The sequence below is a fragment of the Mesoplodon bidens genome (assembly GCF_964165515.1).
Source record: "Mesoplodon bidens genome assembly, chromosome: 7".
Classification (NCBI taxonomy): Eukaryota; Metazoa; Chordata; class Mammalia; order Artiodactyla; family Ziphiidae; genus Mesoplodon; species Mesoplodon bidens.
In genome coordinates this window covers 52,302,578-52,322,853 of record NC_138164.1, presented here as the reverse complement: position 1 = coordinate 52,322,853, position 20,276 = coordinate 52,302,578, and the positions used below count along the sequence as shown (strand labels likewise).

At 49.7% G+C, this 20,276-nt stretch overlaps 1 protein-coding gene across 4 annotated transcripts in view; it reads left to right on the top strand.

Annotated features, from left to right (window-relative positions):
• MICAL2 (microtubule associated monooxygenase, calponin and LIM domain containing 2) overlaps positions 1–20,276 on the top strand; it is a 227,673-nt gene that overhangs the window by 21,540 nt on the left and 185,857 nt on the right. For 3 of the 4 annotated variants that reach the window (XM_081239973.1, XM_081239972.1, XM_081239970.1), the window contains exon 2: positions 5,156–5,226. The gene's annotated coding sequence lies outside the window, so the exon portion shown is untranslated. Of the gene's footprint in view, positions 1–5,155; positions 5,227–6,738; positions 6,866–20,276 lie in introns of all 4 variants that reach the window. The other variant, XM_081239971.1, reaches the window with a different exon arrangement.

The following is a 20,276-nucleotide window of genomic DNA, read 5'->3' as shown; positions in this document are numbered from 1 at the left end:
GGCACTGTAGTTGTACCTGCTGAGTCAGAATCTCTTGAGAAAAGTGACTGAGAAAAAACCAAAAACACCCCCCGTCCCCCCCCAAAATAAAGAAACTCTCCATGGGATTCTGACAGGCATATCCTGTGTAAAACCTACGGATACATGCCATCTTGTTAACATCACGCCAGAGCTCTTGGAGACTGAAATAATTCATGTTCAGAGAAGGAAACATTCAAGATGCTGCCTGTCCTGTCAGTGCCTGGGAGGCTGTCTCTGGGTGGGGTGGGGCCGGTTGTGGATGAGGGGCTGTGGCACAGCCCACCTCCCTTGAGTGGCAGCAGATGCGCCTGGGCGTAGAGGAGGCCTCAGGCTCAGGGATCAGAGTGTGCTGGGGAGGCGGCATGACAAGTGCACCAGGCACCAGGCACTAGCAGCGTGACCTCAGCCAGTTAGTTGCTGAGCTCTCTGAGCCTCAGTCTCCTCACCTGGAAAGTGGGTTGGATAAGCATCCAGCTCCTAGGGCTGTGCTGAAGGTTAGATGAAAGGGTCATTTAAGGGCTCAGACAAGAGAATTCCTCTTCCCTCACCCGCCCTCTAAATAGAGTTGTTTCAAGGAGCTGCCCAGATGTTTTTCTGTATCACCGTGAAGCCAGTGGAAATCAACTGTCTCCTTCTTTCTCTCCTTGCCTTTTCCTATTGCTCATGGCCAGGGGGACCCGTATCTGAGGCTGGGTTCCCAGCCCAGGCCCGCAGGACTGGGCTATGTACTTTTTTTGGTTCCAGCATCTTCCTCTCCCAGGAAGGGCATTGGTCCAAGGGCTGTGGGTGGCTTCTCTCATCTCAGTTTGTGGAGTCGCCTTGCTGCCGTGTTTGCTTTTCCCTGGCTTCCAGGGTCTCCCTGAGAGTGTGCAGCGGGCTTTTCTTCCTGGGCGGGATTTAGTGATGATAAAGCAGCCAATTGTTGACTGCTGCTGTTAGTGGGGACTCTTTGGGTTTCAAGTGATAGGAACCCAACTTGAATGAGCTTAAGCAAAAATGGGATACCTTGGGGGCTTCCCTGGTGGCGCAGTGGTTGAGAGTCCGCCTGCCGATGCAGGGGACACGGGTTCGTGCCCCGGTCCAGGAAGATCCCACATGCCGCGGAGCGGCTGGGCCCGTGAGCCATGGCTGCTGAGCCTGCGCGTCCGGAGCCTGTGCTCCACAACGGGAGAGGCCACAACAGTGAGAGGTGCACGTAGCCGCCCCCTGCCAAAAAAATGGGATACCTCAGAAGGTTCTAGGGGAGGTACAGAGACTAAAAGGAGGCACTGCAGAATCCAGCCCCAGAAAGAGAACACCCAGAAAGGTGACCTCCAGCATCCCTGGACCAGCCTCCCCTACCTAGTCCATGGATACGGGCAGCTCCCAGCTGACCCCACACAGCCCTGTACCTGACCCAAGAGGATCAGGCCTTCCCCAGGAGTTTTCAGATTGGAACTTGATCCAGCTTCGTGCACATGCACACCCTTTGTACCTAAGAATGTGGCTGAGGAGGAAGGATACTCTGATGAACCTATCTTGAGTCCCATGCCTACCTTTTAGGCTGGTGAGTGAGGGATGGGGTGGAACCTGTTATTGGAACAAAGGGAGAAGGATGCTAGTAATATTAATAATTAAGCAGAAGGTGAATATTTTTAATTTTAAAAAAGGAATTTTATTTAGTTTTTGGCTGCATTGGGTCTTCTGCACGTGGGCTTTCTCTAGTTGCGGTGAGCAGAGGCTACTCTTCGTTGCAGTGCACGGGCTTCTCATTGCGGTGGCTTCTCTTGTTGCGGAGCATGGGCTCTAGGCACACGGGCTTCAGTAGTTGTGGCACGTGGGCTCAGTAGTTGTGGCACGTGAGCTCTAGAGCGCAGGCTCAGTAGTTGTGGTGCATGGGCTTAGTTGCTCCGTGGCATGTGGGATCTTCCCGGACCAGGGCTCGAACCCGTGTCCCCTGCATTGGCAGGTAGATTCTTAACCACTGTGCCACCAGGGAAGTCCTCTAGAGATGAATTTTTATTGAGTGCTTACTTTGAAGTAAAAGTTATTCTAAGCTCTTTACTTTTTTATTACTTTTACCTCATTTAATCTTTACAATCAATCCTATTTTATACACCAGGAAGCTGTGGCACAGACAGTTTAAGCAATTTGCCTAAGGTCACATAGCTAGCTAGTAGGAGAGTGGGGATTGAACCCAAGCAGGTTACTCCCAGTGTGCTCCTAACCGCCCACTCTGATGCAGACGGTACAGCAGATGCCATCTCCTGAGCACTTACTCTAAACTAAACAGCGGGCTGTCCTTTACAGCATTATCTCATTTCATCTTCAGAACAGCCCTGTGGACTAACATTATCCCCATTTTTAGATAAGAAACAGGCTCACAGAGATTATGTGACTTGCCTGGGGCCACCTGACTAATTTAAAGTGACAGAGCCGAGACAGGATTCCAAGGTTTGCCTGATTCTGGGGCCTGTGCTGGTGAACACTCTGCTGGGTAGCCTTTGTATTCAGACATTCCTCTTGCTCTCTCGGGTGCTCCCCTGGCAACTGGGATGAAGAGCGGTCCTGGTTCAGCACCTGAGCCTTCATCCTCTGTGCTGAGGGTTGGGCTTGGAGAGCTCTGCTTGGCACACACGGCTGAGGGGCTGGCTTTGTGGTTCTGAGCTGGATTTGGTGTGTCTCACACTAACTCATGCCTAACGCTTCTTGAACAAGCTCTCAGTGCGTCTAAGCTCTGGATTTCTTCATTCCACCATTCAACAAATACTGATGGAGTGCCTAGTGGGTGCCAGGCCCTGTTCCAAAGGCTTGGGGTTCCTCAGTGAGTCTCTGACTCTATGGAAGTAGGAAGGTCCCCAGAGTTCCTCTCACATCCCTCGGGATCCATGAGGTCACTCAAGTTCACAGGAAACCTTTCCTGCACCACCTAAGTCAGGCCCACAGGGACCTGGAGACCTCATACGTCTTTGCTTGGGATTGGCATGATGGCAGATCTGAGAGCAAAGATCGTTTCCTCTTTCCGATTGACGACAGAGGGCAGCGTGATAGGAAGCAAGCGTGGGCATGGACCCCGGCCAGCTCCGCCGTGAGTCCCAGGCTGCTGTGGTCAGTATGGATGGAGGCTGGGCCGTGCCTCAGTTCTGCCCCCTGTGACGTGGCTGTACTACCTGCCTCACTGGGTTGCTGGGAGGATGATCTGGGATAACATGTGCTAACCACCTGTCGTAATGCCTGCATGCGGGTTAATCCCTCTCCCTCCTTTTAACAGTAGGCTAGCTTCGTAGGTGTCTCTAAAAGTCAGGGCCTGTGGATGGGGGCAGTTAGAAGGGGTCCTTGGTGAGGATATCACCAGTTAGTTCAAGCTCCTCATTTTGCAGTTGAGGAGACTAAGGCCCCTCGAGGGGAAGGAAGGTGCTTAGCCTTAGGACCTTCTGGTTTAGTGGAGTTAAAGGGAGCTTGAAGCATGTTTGGCTGTAGGTCAGATGGAGGGTACAGGTTGGCCCTTGGAGTGGCTGGATCGCAACGTGTGCCCAGGCCTATGTGGGAATCTGACTGGTAGTTAGCCCTTGTAGACTGGTCCCGAAATGCCCACCTCCATCCAACGATGCGACGGCCCAGGCAGAACCTCAGAGAGCCCCGTTCCCTGCTGTTGGTCTCAGTGACATCCCAGGGTTGGTAGGGGCTTCCGTTCCTGACATCTCGGGAGCAGGGGTGGCCCCTGGTTCTCATACCTGGCTAGACCGATAGCGGAATTCTGCACCAGAATGTCCAGCTCCCCGACCCACTGCACCCAGAAGCTTCCCTTGGAAAGCAGGGAGGCAGATGGGTGGAGACCTCCTGGCTCTCTGACTTCTGGCTGAAAGCAGCAGCACAGAGCCTCTAGCTCAGGCTGATAGAATGTGACCGAGGCAGGCCAGCCTGTTGGTCAGCTGCCACGGGCTGGAGAGGTATGGCTTGCTAATGATGACGGGGATGGAGATGACTGCAGCTTCCACCCAGGTGGCTGCCGTGGGGCGTGCGGGCCCATCGCAGCGGTGCTGGGACGCCTCTCACCTCAGCATGGCGGGAGAGATCGTGAGCACTGGGTCAGCCAGGCCTGGGCTTGAGTCCTGCCACTCCCTTGACAAGTGCCTTCTGCCCTCTAAGCCCCTATTCCTGTCTGTGAGGAGCCACTGAGACAAAGCATGTCTGGCCGCTAACAGTGCTAACAGTTCTCGTTCCATGCATGGCCAGTGCTCAGTACATAGTTGCTTTTCTCCCATTAATAGTCTGAGGATTCTGAACAGTGAGTCCCAGCTCCTAGGCTCTAAATGCAGCCTTCTATGTACTAGAGAGAATATGTACGTGTTTCTGTGGGCCCTACCACCTTGCCGAGCAAAGTGAGCGTATGACCACGGAGTATGGCGATTGCCTCTTGGCGATCTCAAATCTTACGTGTCTTTTTCTTTCTTTTTTTGTTTCTTACATGTCTTAATTTTTGTCCTTTTGAGGCCACCTTTTAGAAAATTGGGATTGTGAAAGTAAATCCTTAAAATTTTTGTAACTCCAGGCTCCATCTTCCAAACAAGTGTAGAAGCATTTTCTGCAGAAGTGGGATGTAACCAAATCACTAGGGTGGTCATTGGAAACCAAAATCATAATTTGTTTAGGAAACTCAGCCATGATCAGATAGTCCACACTTATGACTTCCTAGTTTATTCAGCATTTTGGACCTTTCCACCTTGGAAATATGACAAATTTTACATTGGTGACTTGTTACCAAGTTTTTACACCAGCTTGATTTTACTTTCCTCATGTCCTAAGCTTAGAAATTCTGGCTTAAAAATTTTATTTTTACTGGAGCAACTAATGAAGCGTTCTTTTCCAGATCCACCTTACTTTCTCTGCAAGCCTTTGTGTAGAGGTGTGATAAGCCTTAGGGTACACAGCCAGTGGCAGACAAAGGAATGTGTTTAACCGTCTCATAATTCCTTTCTTCACAAGAAAAACTTGAAGCACGAGGAGACATTCTCTGTCCGTTTCCTCTTGTTGGGTAAAGTGTTGCTACGGGACAGAGTGCACAGCATGTGGAACCTCTTGGTGGGGAGAAGAGAGGAGGCTGTAATGTAAGATAATCTACTTGACATTCCTTGTTGGGCTTTTGTTTTTAAAGGAATATGGCAACCTGTGCATGGCTTGCCCTGGGAGGAGCTGACTTCAGTCATCACGATGCCTAAGAATCAAGTAAGTAAGTCACAGTGGTAGATCTCTTTTCTGCCATTGAGTCGCTCCTGGGGGGCTGGCTTCAGGCTTTGGAAAGGATACGGGTGCTTGCACTCTTCCTTCAAGCCCGAGTGAATGTGACCCCTATGAAGAAACAGTGGCTGGTGAAAGCCCTCTGTCTTTGCCTACCACCTCCAAGGCCACACAGCCCTCCCACGCTGTCAGAGAAGGAAGTGTGGCAGGGATTGAGACTGAGATGTGTTTGGGCTCAGTGGGCTTTGAGTGGATGGAATCTCTGTCCCTCTTCCCCTAAATAAGACCAGCAGCTCAGCTGTCCTGACTCCACTCCCAGCTCTGATGCTGTTTCCATGTCCTGCTGGTCCAGGTCTGTGCCAAGACAGGAATCTGGCCGGGTAGCTTCTTCAGGGAGTGACTTCCCAGCATGGTAGACCGTTTGTCCAAGAGTTGCAAATATGATCACAGCATCTTCCTCTGCTTGGGTTCCATTGTAAGGAGAGCAAACCTGTTCGTATCTTTCCATAAATTCAGCAGGTGCATGGAGGCGTAGGGTCTGGAAGACTCCGTGTAGGTGAAACATCAATGACTTGTATGGCACCATCACCCTCATGAACTATGTAGGAGCCTTCCCACTGCTCTGCTGGCCCTACTCTGTCCCCTTGCTCTGTCCTCATCAATGCTGCCAGAGACCTTCCTCAAAGACATGTCTGCCTGTTACTTCCCACTGGCCTTCAAGGGCCCCTCCAGTGACTTTCCAGACCATTTGTCCAAGAGGTGAAAGTTTCCTCTCCTTTCCACCCCAGCTCCTGTCCCACAACTCCCGGAACAGATCTCCACATCCAGGACACGTGTTCCCTCTGAGAAGCTTCCCTCACTCTCCCAGCAAAGTTGGGGCCTCCTCCTCTCCACTCCCCTAGCGCTTTGTTCAGATCTCAGGTGTGTCACTGGCTGAGTCGAGTTTTGTCCACTTGTCCGTCTCCCCCACCAGCTGTGGAAGCCTGGAAGGCAAGGATCCGTCTTCCAACCTTCCTGTCTGAGCTGGGCAGCGCCAGGGCTGGGCACATGGCAGGGGAGCAACAGTGTTTGTTGGCTCAAGGAGTTCAAGCCCTGAGGTTTCTTCAGGGCTTTATGGCTCACGAAGTCTTATCTTCTGTCTTGTGGGGGCCTCGTACCTGGGGAGGGGTAGTCAAGTCATCCCCATTTATTTTACAGACATGGAGGCTGAGGTCTGAGCTCTCAGACTATAGGCTGTTAAGGTCCAAGGCCCACATCTGCTGTGAACCAGGCTAGTCTGGTTTCTATAACCAAATTTTATCATTAGAGAGAACCCAAGAGGTTATTTAGAGCAAACGCCTCATTACCTGATAGGGAAACTAGGCCTGGCCTGAGGATATTTTCTCAAGGTTGTGTGACCCACTGCTGTCCAGTGGAGATTTGGAAGGCAGGTCCTAGATTTCCAGTCTAACTTTCTTTCCACGCCCCTTCTCTCCTCCTCTGCCTCCCTTCTGTATACAGCCATCAGAGAACATTTGGGGACCATCTGTCTGCATTTACAGGAGGGTGAAGAACTTACAGAATGCCCTGAGTCAGAGGGAAGGTAGACACGAATAAAACTGACCCTGCCTCAGGAGCTTCCCTGGAGGTGTGAGACCAGGGGTGGGTGGTGGCTGGGGGCTGCAGAGCCCAGTGGAGGGGGGAAGGAGGGGAGGGTGAGGCTAGGGCAGGGTACAGGCCCCAGAGGAAGGGCAGCCGGCAGGCATGGCTGGGGATTCAGAGGCTGGCCTCGTGGGCACTGAGGATCCACGGTGGAGGGGGGCTGGAGAGGGTGAGGAGTCCATGTTGAGGTGCTGAGCAGCAGCATGAGAAGGGGTTGGCAGGGTCTAGGGGAAAGCTGCTTTAGTAGTTTTGGTTCTTAGTGTCTGGGCAAAGAGGTCCTGATCAGCTAGCCTGCTGTGGCCTGAGAATCCCTCCCGTTTCCTGGAGAAACACAGAAAGTGGAGTGCGTGCATAGAGGAGGGTTGAACGATAGACAATTCCATCATTGTCTGAAATGTGTATGGGGAGGGAAGTGTGTGCATTTCTGGCCGGCTCACCTCTATTGTGCTCAAATGAATTTTGTTTTCTTTCTGATTGACCACACTTCCAGTTGCTCTTTTCCCGCATCTCAGTCTTAGGGCTCTCCTGAAACATTCATTCCGTCCAGACATGATACAGGACCAGGTTGGTCCTGCTCTTTCCAGTTTCACCCTGCCTCTTCTTGCAACTTCCTGGACACACAGACTGGGAGCCTGGTACTGACTGCAGGCTGCATCTCCACTGGCAGGTTGAAACATACACTTTGCCCAAATTACAGAGAATGTGATGTTTGCCAAATAGGTACCTTGACCTTGAGTTGTTTTCCAAGACATGACCAGGTTATAAACTTCTGCAGGGAAAGTGTGCAGTATCACATCATTATTGTTTACACCTTTGGCTTACATTACACTCCACATTTCATCAAGATCAGTTCATCTTCATAATAAGTAAATCTTCATTTACTCCCATTTCACAGATGAGGAATTTGACTTAGGCTGTGACCTGCCCAGGGTTAATGTAGCTGTCTATGGGCTGAGATGGGCCACAGCCCAGGCCTCCTGTTTATAAATTCTCTCATCTTTATACCCTACTAAGCTTCACCCATGTGCAAATTTCTGAAGGGCCAAAGACATAAGAGGAACTCAATAAATGTTTGTTGAATGAGAGAACTTTGGCTATTTTTTTCCTTTTTTGGGGGGTGGGGTGGGGTCACCCTTACCCATGAATGGATCCTCTTTGGCAGCAAAGGGAACACTACCCTGTGAAGTATTTGAATTTCTTTCCACGATAAGGAACTAGTGAGTTCTCTTCTCACCCAACCTCACCTCCGGGAACTGGGTCACGCACACTGAATAATTAATTCCTTGAGTCTTTAACTCCTCCTGATGCTGAGATGATCTGACCAACATTGGTCTTGAAAGGTCCCTGGCAGAGACAGATCCTATTGTTTGTCATCATACACCTTCAGATGACCCATCTAATTGCTCACAGGGAATACTTTTGGCCTAATCAGGTCAGACTTCCAGCAGCTTAATTCGATTCCCTCCTGCCACTCATCCCCCTAGACCAAAGGAGAGAGATCTTTGTGGGTTATCTTAGGTATTTAGGGTTCTGTAGGGACAGGAAGGCCCACCTCTCCTTTCTCACTCCCCCTCTGAACTCCTTAAGATTTTGTGGCAAGGGCTGGAGAAAGAGCAGCAGACCATGTCAGGTTGGCAAGGAATGCATGGGGCTGGGGAGGCAGTTATCAAAATATCTGCTGGGCCTGCTCTTTCCCTGAGTGACACTGGGTCATGTTGCTTAGAGTCTGCAGGGGATCCAGCTGGCCTCATTAGAGCAACCTAATTAGATCTCGAGGTCAGCAGAGTAGAGTGGAAAAAAGAGTGGGCTGAGGTCAAAAGACCCACGATCTGGTGCTGGTTGTTCACAGCTCTTCAGCATGGCCATGGGCCAGTTGCAGAACTCCACCTGCCCTCAGATTTCTTATTAAGGAAATAAGGGAGGTACAGAGGGTTGTGGCATCTTAAAGGGGCCTCCTAGACTCCCAGTGCCCACTCTGCCTGTCCTCGTGATAAGCACCGTCTTCTCCTCCAGGTCGCCGCCTCCTCTACCTGCTTCTGTAGGCATTTTCTCCTGGACTTTGTAGCGTTGCCTCTCCCCTGCCCCACCCCAAGATATGCCAGAGTGCAGATAAAAACTGCCTGTTGCTGCCCTAGTCTCCTGCCAAGCAGCCTGGAAAAAAATGTCTAATGATTTGAAAGTGCATTGGGGACCTAGGAGGTACAGGTTGGTATACGAGGGGGTTGGAATTAACCTGTGAGTGGAAAGAAACCAGCCCAGGTTATTAGGGTTTGTTGGGATATCCAGGATCTTCATGTCCTGAGGTGCCTGGACTCTGTCCAGTTGTTTAACCAAAGGGTACTAGATATGTTCTTAAACACATGGCACCAAGTTTATCATCTTCTTCCCTGGCCAGGCTCTGTGGTCAGGGGTGACCAGACACTCTGGAGCAATAGTGGTTGTGGTGTTGGTGGAAAGCTGCTCAGGGGGAGCTAAGAGATGTCTCAGATAAACAACTAACACACAAAGGGCAAGGGTTGAGGAGGGTGGATCTGTCTCTAAGACTGATGATCTTTGGGCGTGAAAGCTGGAAAGAGCCTACAGATCATCTGATCTATTTTTCCAATTTTATGGGTAAAGAAACCAAAGTCCAGAGACGTGACTTAACCAGACCCATAAAGCAAGCTAGAGGTGAAACCCGAGATGCAAGCCAGGTCTCCTGACTCCCAGCCTTGGAATCACAAACCTGATACAAAGTGGCTATTTCCCCAGTGCCATATTGCCTCCTCTCATGGGTTCAGCCACTGCCCTTTCAACTCCTCTCCTTGACCCTGGGCTTGATTGTCCAAGGTGTTATCAGGGCCCACAATAACCTCCTTGTTTATCGAGGCCTAATAAAACCTGGGTGTGACATCACCTCGAGGTTGAGACTTCTCTCACATGTGGGCTGTTTGACTTGTACTTAGGGATTTAACACTGTTGGGTCAGCAGTATTCTGTTTTATGGTGTGGCTTGGGGTGAAAGATTAATGCAAGACAGGAAATGAAGGATCTGATGGCCCAGCCTCAGCAATAGTGGACTCTTGTGGGTTTATCACTCAGACAGAAATCAGCTTTATTGCTAATCATGCCTCTTTCTGAGACTCTGGAGCTGAGGGCATGAATCAAGTGCAGCCTACACCATCCCTTGCTCTGAGAGGGGACGCTTTGGGTTAGAGGCTGTCCGCCCCATCACTGTGTTGCTGGCACGGAAACCAGAACAGAAGCCATTGGCTTTTTTCTAGAGGGCTCCATTTGGCTCAGCACTTCCTGCTGAGCTCAAGGAAATGTACTGTGAGCTCTTTCCATTGAGCAGGTGCTGGGTTTACATATTTTACCTTGTTTTTCCTCACTGTGGCCCTCTGAGAGGTGAGCATGGCTGTTTGTTGTATCGAGGAGAAAATGGGCAGATACAGGTTAAATAACTAGCCCACATCCCACAGGGGCCAGGGCTCAGATGCAGGGGGTCTGATCTTAAAGCCTTTCCTCGCTCCACATTTCACACGGGCTCTCTTTGCATGGAGAAGGGAGAGCTGGGCCAGGTGGGCCGGGCATTGATTGAGGCATCAAGCATTTATGGTGGGACTTCTGAGTGCCAGGCTCTGAGCTTGGTTGTGGGGATGCAAAGGTGAGTAAGACCTGGTCCCTCTATTCCCAGGAGTTCATGGCCTGACCTGGTGGCAGGACAGATGTGTATAGAGTCACAGCCACTGCTCTAAGCAGTGTCATAATGAGTCACACACCAAGTGCTCTGAAAGCATTGAGAAGAGAGCAACGCACAGGGCAACTGGCACCAAGCGCGTGCTCTGGGACTCTGGTATTGAGGGGTAAGGAGGAGGAGAGTGCCAGGCAGAGAAGGAGGCAGAGAGTTGTCCAAGTGAAAGATGTGGCGGTATGAAGGCTTGATTCGGCACTTGGAAGTGAGGAGGAGTCACGGGCATATTTTCTCAGCTGACGAAGAAGGATTGGAACTTTCAGTTGGGAGATAAGCTGGGGGAGGAGGGGTTTGGGACCAGACCGTTAAGGGCTTTGTAAAACACTTGCTAATTATGTGAGAGTCGTTGAAAGAAACATCAGACCAGCAGAGATTCTCCAGATATGAATTCTCCAGGCGTCTGAAGTACCTTTCCCTGTAGAAATGTTTGTGGGATTTGTGTTCAGACAGTTTGTGTCCATTTTCTACATTTTGTGTCTCAGGAACCAGTACAGGTGTTGATTGATGGCGCTAGGGCATCGGGGTGGGATGGGCCACACTGACAGTTCATATTTAAAATGTCTCAGATTCCTCTTGCCAAATAAGCTGATAGCAGACACCCTTGTGAGTTCTTGTGCAGCCTGGCTCTCCAGGGATTGTTTTGCCTTCCAGACAAACCCACACAATAATTCTGCGGCAGCTGGGGGTGTGGGGTGAGAAGGCTACTTAAAGATCAACGAAAATATATTGCTGTTTTTAAGGACAATATTTACAAGGCAAAAGTATCTAGGAAGTGGATCATTTGCCCTGAGGGTGAGCCAGAATCTTTAAAAAATCCCAACCCTTGAGCTTCCCTGGTGGCGCAGTGGTTGAGAGTCCGCCTGCTGATGCAGGGGATGCGGGTTCGTGCCCCGGTCCGGGAAGATCCCACGTGCCGCGGAGCGGCTAGGCCTGTGAGCCATGGCCGCTGAGCCTGCGCGTCCGGACCCTGTGCTCCGCAACGGGAGAGGCCACAGCAGTGAGAGGCCCGCGTACCGCAAAAAAACAACAACAACAAAAAAAAACCCAACCCTTTAGAGTGAAAAGGGTCTTGGGGAAGAAAGAGAGAGAGCCTTTCAGGAACTCGTGCCTCTCTCCTCTCTAATGAACTCCTTGCCGAGGTCTGCCCCAGGAAACCTATTCTGGAAGCAGAACTTTGAGCCTTACGTACCCTTCATGGAGGGGAGGGCAGCAGAAACCCAGAGAGCGATCTGGAGTCCAGGTCTTCCTGGTCTCGTATCACAGTCCATCTTTTGTGGCCCTCTGGGTTTCGTTTCTTTACAAGGAAAGAGAAAATCCTTTCTGGGATGGTGGCTGCTTTAGTGAATGTGTTTTTCAGAACATAAGCCCAAACACCTAGAGAAGTGTCCAGCGCCTTCATTCAGCCAACCCAAATGTCTTACATCGGGATGGCAGTAGACTGTCTTCCGAACCTTGACAGAAAATTCACTGGCTCGGTCACATCTTCTGTGGTCCTGCCTGGGGCTGCTCTCTCTCGGGGTGTGGGTCAGGGAGGGGCGATTTGACCCACTGAGTGAGGAATGGCCAAGGCAGTCGCTGGTCCTGGAGTGCTTGTCTCAGCATCTCTGAGCTCACAGGAACGTGGCCTTTGAGTGTCACCTGGAGAGCCAGGTGTCCCTCCCCTCAGAGCTCTGCGGCCCCCCTCACACAGGCTCACATCACTCTCCAGGTCAGCCTTTGTTGTTGGTAACGGCCGTTACCAACAAAGCACAACCTGTCAAGCTAATCGTCTCCTCAGAAGTGGGGTCAGCAGCTGAGTGTATTTTAGGGACTGGTTCTGCCCTAATCAGAGAGGCCTTTCTGTATTTACTGTCTGAAACCTTGCATGGTTTTAAAGAGCTTTTATGAAAACAGTTCATAGGAGACTTCAGTTCCTCTGCATAGTAAGGATGTGGCCCAAACAGTCTATCTCTCTCCCTTCTGCTCAGACACCTGAACCAGCCCCCTGGTAACGGCACATTTGATGTGGGCACAGAGCCCCTTGGGCGGGTCCGGTGAAGGGAAGACAGCATTGCTTAGGGCTGTCTCGTCCTGTCAGTCTCTGGCCTGCTCACCCCCCAGAGGCTGCATCTGAGAACCATTAAGCTGTGTTCACTTAGCACATTGCCCGGCACAAGGTAATTGGTATCTGTGGGATGAATATAGGAACAAATACATGACCAGCAAGTAAACCCTCCCGTTTTCCAGCAGAAGCAAAAAGGACTGAATATCTCTCAGGCTGAGTTGCCCGAGTGCTGTCCACGATCCAGCACGCACTCCAGGAAAGATCCCTCTGGTCCTGGGCACAAAAGGAATTATAGACTCTCCTATCTCCTGGTTTGGGCCTGGAGGGAGGGCCAGAAGAACTTTCATCCACATCCAGAAATCCCCCCACTCAAGACTATGAGTCCTATTTTCAAGGCTTAAAACAAGCCTAATATACAAACAAAGAACAGTAACAGCAACAAAGCATGGGAATGTGGGCCCCAGCGAAAGCAAGGGAGAGTCCATCCTGCTGGCTACCCCAGCTTGCCCAGCCCGTCCCTGCTTGGCTGAGCATCCCATGCTTGGACACGTCTCCCAGGAGCCTCCCAATGCTTATCCTTGTTTTGTCAGACTGCTTTTCTGCAGCACAGGGCTTTTCACATTTAAATCACAGATCCCAGCTTCCCAAGTGTGTTGACATGTCAGTAGGTTTCGAACAGCCCATTAGGCTTTTCTGACTCAGGCAGGGCTCACCTGCCCATGCATGTGCACACACCTGCTCGTAAAGGTTGAATGCAGTTGATGGGCCATTGTGTGGAGACTGGGGTAATGGGTGTGGCCAGCTGAACTGCCGGCTGGGTGGACACCTCACTGGAAGAAACAGGCAAGCATCTCCCCTTCCCCTGCCCCGGGCACACCTGCACAGAGGCCAGCTGACCTCCGAGATCCAGGGGGGTATTATTTACATTGCTAATAACATTAATGATAATATAAACAACAAAGCATGTATAATTGCATATCAGGAAATTAATCCTGAAATTAAAGGTCTATAATTCAAATGCAAAATGTTTTAAGTCTTTTAAGTGAACTCTAAAGGTGGTACAGTGAGAGCTGTTCCATTCCTCCTGAAATAAATTTTTACCAGTAAATGTTCATTCATTCAACAAACATGTGCTAATTACCTACTAGGAGCAGACACCACACTGGCACCAAAATTACAAAGGTAAAAATCAGTAGACAATTCATTAATGAGTGAATTAGTCCAAAGGGACTTAATACAAAAAGTTGAATTATTTGATTAAATATTGATTGAATGCCAACTGCATATTTAGAACTGAGCTGAATATTCTGGGAAATAGAAAAGAAACAAAAGACACTGGCCTTTTCCTTAAGAAGTTTATACATTATATTGTCCAGACAAGCATAATGCACAAAACTGTGTTGGGTTCAAGGCTAAATGAAGTGCCAAATGGCCGGTTCTGTGTCTCATATGACCCCGTGTGTGTTATAACCGTCTGTCTCTAGGAATTACTAGATGGTAATTCTCAGAAGCTGGGGAGACAGAGCTTGTTCCCCTGGTATCCAGAGTGCCTAGTAGTTTCCCCCTTGGACCTCAGGCTGCAGAGATTCTGTGTGGGAGTAGGCCCAGGAAGCTGTATTTTTGGACACTTCCTAGTGAATCGTGTGGTGTAGAACCAGGTTTGGTGACCTCTGGCACAGACTCTCAGAGTAAGAAGAGTGCATGTGAAAGAAGGGTCAGTACGGGATGGGGAAGCTTTTGTGTCTGAAAACTCCAGCTCATCCCTTAAAGATCCAGCTCTGGCGCCGCTTCTTCTGTGAGCCTCTCTCCAGGCTGTGCGTCACTCCATCTCCCATCTCTGTGTCCACACATCTTGGTACCCACCTCTACTGCAGCTCTTACCTGTAAGTATTTAAAATTGATTCCCTGAATAGACTGTGATGCCAGCACATAGTAGGTCTTCAGTTAGTACTCCAGGGCCTGACTTTGCTTCAGAGGATGGGTAAGATTTGAGCAGGGATGGGAGGAGGAAGGCAGAGACCAGATGTGGAGCATTAAATGGGCCAGTCTGTCTGATGCATCACATGCAGCCACAGGGGAGCCCTAAGACCTTTGGGAATTGAGCCTAACAAGGAAATGGGGGCTGCATGGAGGGGGCTGACGAGCCCATCAGGGGAGTTGGGACTTACACAGTGGGGCTTAGGGAGCCCTGAGGGCTTTATGAACAGTGTGGGGTGGTGCAGACAAGACGGGAAGGGGGAGACGTGAACTGGAGACTAGTTAGGAGGCTCCCATGGTCATTGTGGTGGTCAGAGAGAAAGGGCAGTCACAGTTCACGCCACCACACAGCCTAAATTTTGTGGCTGCTCTTGATTGGATTTTACCAAGAAGCAGTGGTTATTGAACATCTGCCATTGCCAGAGGCACAGGTGCCAGGCCCTGAATATGCAACGTCTGGCATCAGAGAGCTCACGGTCCAGTGAGGCAGGCAGACCCAAAAGTAGTTCATGCGATAGTCTGTATGCAACCATCACTGGAACCTCCACGGAGTACAGTGTAGGAGAAGGGGGTGTGGGGAGACCAAGGTAAGACTTCAAAGAAGAGATGCAGCCAAGGATACTGCCTAGCCTGGCGTCACTGAGTTTCATCCTCATGTAACCCAGTGGGGTCAGGACTGTTATTATCTCCATTTTATGGATGAGGAAACTGAGGTTCAAAGAAGTTAGGTGACTCATCTAGGCTCACACACCTAGTAAGTGGTGGGTCAGGTTTGTAACAAGTCTGCCTGACTCCAGAGCCCACACTGGGACCCCTGACACTCTGCTGCCTTTGATGTTTCAGCCCTAAAGCCGACTGGGTTTTTACCAAGTGAACGGAGTCCGGATGGGCCTTCTAGATGGAGGGACCAGCATAAGCAAAGGCACAGGGAGGGAGGCCTGGAAGAGTTCAGTTTGTGAGGGAGCTACAGATGCAGATGGCTCAGTAGGTCTGGACGTGGGGTCAGGGAAATGGTGAGGTGGCAGGCTGGAGAGCAGGCAAGGGGCGAATCAGGAAGGTGCGTTTTGTCTTGCTCTGCTGAGATGTTTGGCTCTCACCCTGAAGATGCTCAGGGAGCTGCTGAAGGATTTGAAACAGGAACAGAACCTGACCAAGTGTGCGTTTCTGGTGGAAAGATCTCTCTGGCAGCAGCTCCAAGAGAGAGGCTGGTGGACTGGAGGGAGCAAGCAGGAAGGGCATTTATGAGGAGGTTTTGAGAGTTAAATGAGAGGGGAGGCTGGACGGGAGGCAGTGACTGGGGCTATTGCGGAGGCAGCGCTCGGTGACTGGCTGGCTCCTCAAGGTGAGGGAAAGGGGGCAGAGAAGGTGACTCCAGGGGTGTGGCGTGAGAGTCTGGATACGGATGGTGCTGTTTGCTGAGGCTGGGGGTGCCAGGGAGCTAAAGGCGGAAGGTAAACTGACCACATGTGAGGTCTCTGCAAGACAGGGGAAGAGTGTAATTGGCAGTTGAATACAGGTCTGGAAAGCAGCTGGAGGTTCACGACAGAGGGATAGCTTGATGGGTCATTGGGATGTAGATATTGGTTGATCTGTGGGCGTGTTGAGGTCCTTGAAAACGGGAGGAGTGTGAAGATCAGAATCGGGGGAAATTTCAGGGACATTCAGAGAGAGATGTGTCTGCACAGACTGAAGATGGGAGAGACCATGGGCAAGATAAGATCCAATAAGTGACAGTTAGATGTCGCCACAGAGTTGGTGGTGGCCTTGGGCATGATGCCTAGGTGGGCTATGTGTGGGAGGGGGAATGAGATTGTGGTAGATAAGAGGGTGAGTGGAAGTGAGGAAGTGGACATTGCCAGGCTAGACTTTTTTTTTTTTTTTTGAGAAATTCAAAACACTTTTATTGCCTTAAAAAACGTAACATGGCACTGGTTCTGTGTATGTCTATTTTTCCGGTAACGTAGATGAGAATAAAGAGCACTTCTTGTCTCTCCACGCTGTCCATCCCACTTGTTATTAGTAACACAGGCTTACATTGTAGCCCACATTGTGCCTAATCACAACCAATCTTTATTTTTTTAAATTTTTTTATTTTTTGCATTATAACAAATTTAATCAGTTATACATATACATATGTTCCCATATCCCCTCCCTTTTGCGTCTCTCTCCCACCCTCCCTATCCCACCCCTCCAGGCGGTCACAAAGCACCGAGCTGATCTCCCTGTGCTATGCGGCTGCTTCCCACTAGCTATCTACCTTACGTTTGGTAGTGTATATATGTCCATGCCGCTCTTTCACTTTGTCACAGCTTACCCTTCCCCCTCCCCATATCCTCAAGTCCATTCTCTAGTAGGTCTGTGTCTTTATTCCTGTCTTACCCCTATGTTCTTCATGACATTTTTTTTCTTAAATTCCATATATATGTGTCAGCATACAGTATTTGTCTTTCTCTTTCTGACTTACTTCACTCTGTATGACAGACTCCAGGTCCATCCACCTCATTACAAATAGGTCAATTTCGTTTCTTTTTATGGCTGAGTAATATTCCATTGTATATATGTGCCACATCTTCTTTATCCATTCATCCGATGATGGACACTTAGGTTGTTTCCATCTCCGGGCTATTGTAAATAGGGCTGCTATGAACATTTTGGTACATGTCTCTTTTTGAATTATGGTTTTCTCAGGGTATATGCCCATCACAACCAATCTTTATAAGCCACCAGGCCAACCAGCCGGTAGATGGTGCCAGGTCAGATTTCAGTTTGGGATGATACTGGGGGTGTGGGTAGTAGACCAGGAAATCTAAAATACGAGGAGGAGAATGAATCTTAAAGAAATGTCAAAGAAAAAGCTCATTTGTCCTGTATTCTGTTGTCTTCTCTTGGGCTCAAAGTGACAAAAGGCGGGTTCAGGCTGTTATTTCTATCGATGGTGCAAATATTGCCAGGCTAGACTTTTCTACTGGGAACCTAGACTGTGAAGGGAAGGAGGGAGAGTGCCATGTTTAAGAGCAAATGTAGATCTAACTGTGGTTGAATTTGTACACATTTTTGAGACTGATTTCACATTGTTAAATTCACACATCCAAAAAAGAACAAAAAACACTTCTGTTAGGCAATGAGTTCTTTTTTTTTTTTTGGTTTGAAAAAATGTAGTTACTTGGCACAATTCTTCAAAACGGGGGAGCCTTTTGAGGACAGACTCCATGAGACACGGCTGGGCTGTGAGCTTCTGGGGCAGGGACTGCTCTGTGGTTGTCCTGGGTTCCTGGGTATGGTGTGTGTAGAGTGAGCAGGCGTTGTTGAGAAATCCTTTTCAAGTTCACTTTTCCATGACTTTTATGCCTCCTCCTCAGCATCCTTCTCTGTCCTCCAGACTAATTACTAGGGTTGCAGTCCCTGAGGCCTGAGCTCAGCCACCCAGACACAAAGGCTCACCTGGGGGGTGACTTTAAGGGTGTGCTGGGCAAAGACTCGGTGGAAAATATGCTTTAACTGTCCCATCTCAGCTTAAAGTAGATAAGGGGAGATGATCACCCTTACCATCTGTGTGAAAACGCCCCTATTTCTGCTGTGGTTTGGCTTGGGCTACCTCGGGTGGTAGGTGTTATCCCCACGGCAGTGGGCCGGAACGATGCTGGAAAAGCACATCCTGAGCCCACCCCATGAGAGGCACCTTCATCTAATTTTCACAGGGACTCTGTGTTGTTTGTGACTTGCTCAAGGGAATGCTGGGGGACTCGGAAGTCCACATTCTTTCCGCCACACCACATAGGTTTCCAGGGACTCGGGACCTGAGGGCTCAGGGGGTTATTGAAACCAAGGAAACGACTAGCTTATCTGTCCCATTCTCTTGTCTTATTATACGGTATATAATAAGGTATATTCACCATAGGGTATATATGTGTGGGGGGAGGTTCCTTAATGAGGGGTGGTCAGGCATATTTCTGGGGGTTAACCCCCAGTGACAAATCTGCCATTCCTACCACGCTATGGTTTACCTACTGGATTAATTGATATTTCCTGCCTAACAGATAAACCCTTGATTCTCAGTGTCTTCACATACTTCATGTTTATTTCTCACATATGTGAAGTCCAAATGTTCCTGGTCATGGACGGCTTTCCTCCAAGTGGGCATCAGGGAGCCCAGCTCCTTCCTTCTCATGGCTTTGCCATCTTGCGCATGTGATTTCCGTGGCTGCTATGCTCTGGCAGAAGTGGAAAGAGCCTGGAGGATTGCCATGGGAGGTTCTCCTGGGTTGGTCCTAGAAGTTGCGTGCGTGCGTCACTTCTGCTCACATTCCATTACCGGGAACTGGTCACATGGGCTCACACAGCTGCAAGGAAGGGCCCAGGAGGAAGGAGCAATGTGTCTGGTGGTCAGCTGGCCTGCCTCTGCCATACCCACCCAGGCTAGCTGACCCACCCCTCAGCTGACTTTTTATTGGTATATTCACCACGGTTATCCACTATTGCATCAAGATCTCATTATGCCAGATCCTGGCATTTTGGAGTTTGATGAAAGAAAGGGAGTATCATGAACCAAAGGGTCTAGAGCAGAGACCATGTCCCTGATGTGGTGTACGAGGCAGCATTGGATCCCTTCATCCACTTTGTGTGGGAGCTGTATGGGATGGTGGTTACAGATGTGGGCTCTGAACTCTGGCTCTAGGATGTCAAGTCACAAGTTCATTACTTCTGGCCATGTACCCTTGCCAAGTTGCGAACTTTTCTAATTCTTTGAAAAGTGGGGATACTATTATCATTAGATAACAGTATCTAATGATGCCTTGGTTTGTTACAATGATTAACTTCTTTAATACATAGAAAGCTTTTTACCTTGCTGCTCAAGACTTCATAGATGCTCGTTAAATGTCAAGGATTATTATGTTCCCAAGGTCTAAGCATTCATTCATTCATTTAGCACATACTGTATAGAGAGGGCCTTGTGCCAGGAACTGGGAATAGGGAAGTGAAAAATTAATTTCAGCACAGGACTTAACTGTAACTGAGGTAAGTACAGATACTGTGGGAGAGATCCAACCCATTTTGGAAAGGGGTTGGCGACAGGGAGGTGGAGAGTGTCTAGAGGAGAAGAGCTTTGAAGGAAGACTAGGAGTTAGTGGGGTAAAAGGATTTGTTCACATCCATGGGCTGTGCTTAAGAACAGTAAGTATGGGGCTTCCCTGGTGGCGCAGTGGTTGAGAGTCCACCTGCCGATGCAGGGGACACGGGTTCGTGCCCTGGTCCGGGAAGATCCCACATGCCGCGGAGCGGCTGGGCCCGTGAGCCGTGGCCGCCGAGCCTGCAAAAAAAGAACAGTTAAGTATGGTATATGATATGTCAGACCTACTGTTTTTCAAACGGGCAAGCTTCTTTGCCTCGCAGCAGGATTCTCCTAACGTAAACAGGATTCATAACCAGTGTCCCTGAAATTGATGTTAGTCAATGAAAAATATGCGAAGCTCTGATTTTGAGAGACAGAAGTCTTATCTAATTACACGGCCATTGTTTCTCCTCTGTTGGAGTCTGATGGCATGTCCAACAGATCTGGGCTGATCTGGACCTGCCCTTGGGGAGTTTTTAGGGAATCTGTACACTGCAGGGAAGAATGCTCCCTGCTTTCAAGGAACTGCAGTCT